This window comes from Malus sylvestris, chromosome 9, assembly GCF_916048215.2.
Source record: "Malus sylvestris chromosome 9, drMalSylv7.2, whole genome shotgun sequence".
Classification (NCBI taxonomy): domain Eukaryota; kingdom Viridiplantae; phylum Streptophyta; class Magnoliopsida; order Rosales; family Rosaceae; genus Malus; species Malus sylvestris.
This window is the reverse complement of record NC_062268.1, coordinates 26,217,094-26,221,757: the sequence shown is the minus strand read 5'-3', so window position 1 is coordinate 26,221,757 and position 4,664 is coordinate 26,217,094. Positions and strand designations below refer to the sequence as shown.

Sequence of the window (4,664 nt, the reverse complement as noted above, 5' to 3'; positions counted from 1 at the left end):
AGATTGCTGTGTAGGTTTCAGAAAGAGCTCCGGGTACATTTCCTAGTCAAACAGTACCTAATCCAAGAGGACGAGAATAATGCAATGCTATACGGACTCTACGGTCTGGTAAAAGTTACAACAACAGACATGAAAATTCTGTTGGAAATTCACAGGCAGCAGAACTACCCCAAACTAAATCTGAAATTTTTGCAGATTCTGAAATTTCTGCAGACTCTGGGCAGTCCCAAGATAGATCCGAAAATATTGCAGAAGCATCCACAAAAACTGCAGAACGTGTTTATGAGCCTCCTATGCCTTATCCAGAAAGGTTGAAGCCTAAAGCTATCAACAATTGACAGATTTCATGAAAACTTTGGCTAAAGTTCAGATTAATCTACCGTTAATTGATGCAATCAAGAACATTCCATCTTATGCCAAATGTTTGAAGGATGTTTGCACAAAGAAAAAGAAGCTTGTTGATTTTGAAAAAGTGATTCTTACAGAACAGTGCAGTGCGGTCTTATTGCATAAATTGCCTTCAAAGAAAAAAGATCCAGGGAGTTTTACTATCTCTTGCACCATTGGAAATTGTGATTTTAGTAGTGCTTTAATTGATTTAGGTGCTAGTGTAAACTTAATGCCTTATTCTGTTTTCAAACGTTTAGGTGAATGTGAGCTGAAGCCAACCTCCAGTATTATTCAATTGGCTGACCGTTCAATTACCTATCCTAGAGGAGTCATTGAGGATGTTATTGTGAAGGTTGACAATTTGTATTTACCAGCTGATTTTATGGTGTTGGACATGGATGAGGATTTGACAACACCCATCATTTTGGGCCGCCCATTTTTGGCAACAGCCCGAACTCTTATTGACGTTGAAGCCGGAACATTAACATTCCAGGTTGAAGATCAAACTGTTGTTTTCAAGTTGTTTGAAGCAAGCATACATTCAGGTGACAAGCAAGAATGCATGCGTGTTGATGCATTGGATGGTTTACCAAGTGCTAAGTTTATGAACAGATCATCAACTGACCATTTGTCCATAAAGCCCCCGAATTTGACTCGTGATTGTACAAGTCCTAAACCACAGCAGCAAATGGTGCTACATGATGACCAGCCAATTAACACTATGAAAAAACATGAAAATTTGCCAAGCAACCCAAATTTTAAGAAAATACAGCTTGATAAAAAAGTGTGGTTGTTAAGTTCCTATTTCAAATCATCTCCAGGGAAACAAGAGTCTCGATGGAAAGGCCCTTTTCTAGTTACTAAAGTTTTTCAGAATGGTAGCGTGGACATCAAAGCTGAGGATACAGGTTTCACATTTAAGGTCACCAGACATCAACTTAAACCATGCATAGCAAAATTTGGTGTAGGCAAGTCATCAACTCTAAAGGCACCAGTGATCTAGCCATCAGATTTCTGCAACGTCTAGCTACAGACTTAAAATAAAGCGCTTGTTGGGAGGCAACCCAATTGTTCTAGACTTTTTCCTTATTTTATTTTTCGTTTGATTTTTTTTTCTAGATGCATTTCCATACCTAAGTTTTATTAAAAAATAAAAAATAAAAATAAACGTGAAAAATCCAAAAATATTTTTTTTTCCTTTATTCACGCAGTTGATTTTAGCTCCGTTTTTAATATGCGCATATTGGTTAATTGCAGGTTGCACTCATGTGGAAAATAATGTGCGTCCTATGCTGGAATCCTGTACCCAGCAGCAAGTATAACGTTCACATCAACCACATCTACACTATGCTGGAAATTTAAAGCAGTCAACATAAAAAGTCATTCACAGATGCAAGTTTGGGGGAGATTGTTGCAGATCCAGCACAGAGACATAATTTTAAAGTTAATTTTCTGTAGCTCAGTTTTTCAATGCATGGAAGAGAAGCACAGTTAAATCACAGATCCATACACCACAGAACTGAGTACAGCTAGTTTTACCAGATCTACAACAACTACACTTGCAGGGATTCGAATTTTACCTCCCAGATGCACCGATCTGGGTCATGCAGCCTGTGCTGTTTTAGTCCGTTGAGCTTGTGTGTTTACTTCTGTTTCCTTGGCTTTATCATGGATTCGTATACCCCTACGTAAAGAGCAAAAATTTAAGTACATACAGGTTAATGAACTGTCATTGAACCTGTAAATGTTGAGTTTAGCAACTGCAGGAGTACAAAATCGTTACCTTCCTTATTTGCAAAGGCCGAGACATTTGTCATTTATTTTGCCTTCAGGGACCACTGGACCGGAAGCTCAAGCTTGTTTTCTCTCGGTTGTACGCTAGATTTGAGTGTCATTTTTTAGTCACAGTAATGGTTATTATTCCAGTATCATATCTTAATCAATCAATCAAAAGGGTTACGGTTTTTACCTAAAAATTTACAGATCCGTGAGTTTGGGAGCTCTTCGAGTCTGTCTCTTCAGTCTCTTTGTGCATCGCGGGCACTTAATACAGAAAAACATCCGTGTAAGCTTCCATAGAGACTTATCACAAAAATATAACTTGCAGAGATTTTTCGCAAGCTGAGAGACATGTATATTGAACCAAGTGGGAGATGATTACCATTGCATGTGCGAAATGGTCTCGATCTGCATGCTTAGAACTCGAATCCGTGATGGCGTGAGGCTTGGGAGCAACATGATTTGGTTGAGAACAGATGGCGACTCAGGGTGTTTTTCTTGTGTTGTTGTCATGCATGTGTTAGATCTTGTTACATTTTCCTCCAATAAATAAATTTGAATAGGAAATCAAAAGATTTGAGAATGATTTACCTTCCGCATTGCAGTTTTTCAGATTTCCCACAAAGGTAAGGTATTCACTGAGGTATGGTTGTTGCTAGGTTATGGAAGTCTACGGATACAGCGTTTCTGAGAGCAATGAAGAAGAGAGAGAGAGAGCAGCGAAGGTTTATGAGGAAATGAGAGAAAAATGTAAGGGACGGAAAACCATTTTTCATTTTAAAGAAAAATGGGGTTTGAGAGAAAAAAAGAGAGTGGGTTGAGGAAAATGGAAGGTTTGTATGGAGAGGGGTTCCCAACTGAGCAGACAATGGTGAGATTAATTTTTTTTTTTCAGATTTCAAGAGAGAGACAGATGGGCACATGGGGTTTATCTTAACCCTTGATTTGGAATCCTATGGAGCTCCCCTTCCTGAAGCATAACACGTGTGCGCATCCTTAGCTTTTATGCTCCCTAGGACACGGTTTGAAGAGAGGGGAGAGAGCCGTTTGGGCTTTGGGTTCCATGACTGCCATATACTGAAGATTGTGATGCCTGACGCCATTTTCAAAATGGCATGCCAGCTGCATGCCTTTCTTAAAGGGGATCCAATGTTTATTTCCAAAGGGCATTGCGTGCAGCAAGTGGCCCCGTGCAGATTTTAAATTTTTTTTATTGGCTGCCATCAATCATGGCCTATTGTTCAGTTGCATTCCATTCATCTCAAGGGAATCCAATGTTCATATTAGACCTTTGTTTTGCACGTTGGGTTTCAAACCCTATGGCTGCCACGTATTCTTTGTCAAGGCTAAAAGGTTAGCACACCATGATCTTTTCCCATGGCCCTAGGACCTGATTTCAAATCAGGTGAGTCTTTCATATAATTTTATTTTTTTTTAGTTTATTTAGTCTAGGTTGTTGTTTTGTCTTTTCCAGTTTTGTTTCTTTTTAGTTCATTTAGTTTCTTTTATTTTTCCACACCCATCGTTTGGCATGCCATGCTGGTTTCCAATGCATGCCCAGGTGCATTCTTTTCTCCTTTATTTTATTTTATTTATTTTGTTCCTTGTCATGTCGTTTTGGTCATTTCTTTGTCCTATTTTTGTACTTATTCATAGCTTTAGTTGGTGTCCATTGTAATATTTAATTTTCTTTGTAAAGTTGTTAATTTATTTTCTTTTATTTTTCCACACCTTGAGGACAAAGTGTGATATAAGTTTGGGGGTGGGAAAGTAAAATTTTAGGTTTTTAATTTTTGATTTTTGTGTCAGTTAAAAATTTTCATTCTTTTTAAGTTAATATCCATAGATTATTTTAAATGTTAGAACAAATGGACATTGTGAAGGTTAATCCCACATTAGAGTCTTTTCTATTTATCGTTACTTAGACACTAATTCATGAATTATACTTTGAACTTTGCACATCACACCAGCATGGTTTTTGGGGAGTGAGATTGAAACACTTGCTTTTAGTCTAAGTTTATTTTTAATTTTTGTTGGAAGTAAAGTCAGTTATTATTGTGGAAAAAGTAATAATTGTCTCACCCGAGGTTTTGCCTAGTAACCGGGCCAGTCCTGCCTAATCAGCAGTGATTCTCGCGTCAAACGGTAGAGTTTTGGCATGGGGCAGGGTGGTTAGTTGGTTTCGTAGCCTTTTCAGCTCGAGTTAATAAGTCCTTAGGGGTGTTCTACACCTAGTGCCCTAAAGCCCTAGTGGTTTGGGAGTCATTGACCTAAAGCTCATTACATGGGTTGGATCGAAAGTTTAAGTGAACCGACATTGCACAACCACTACTGTTACTGAAAAAAAATGTTATATATGAAGAAAAAAAAAGAGAAAAAAAATTGAAAAAGAAAAAAAAAGAAAGAGAGTTATATTTAAAGTTACTATGTGTGAAATAAATAATGACGAGAGGTAAGGGTTTTAGTCGAGTCTCTTTAACTATGTTGGTTCACTT

General features: G+C 37.8%; 1 long non-coding RNA gene across 1 annotated transcript; it reads right to left on the bottom strand.

Annotated features, from left to right (window-relative positions):
- Nucleotides 1-1,650: 1,650 nt before the first annotated feature.
- Nucleotides 1,651-2,678, bottom strand: LOC126634278 (uncharacterized). The gene is made up of 3 exons (XR_007627265.1): nucleotides 2,360-2,678; nucleotides 2,174-2,268; nucleotides 1,651-2,074 (listed from the first exon to the last, which is right to left on the bottom strand). It is a non-coding gene; the product is annotated as an uncharacterized LOC126634278 (long non-coding RNA).
- Between the last annotated feature and the right edge of the window lie 1,986 nt (nucleotides 2,679-4,664).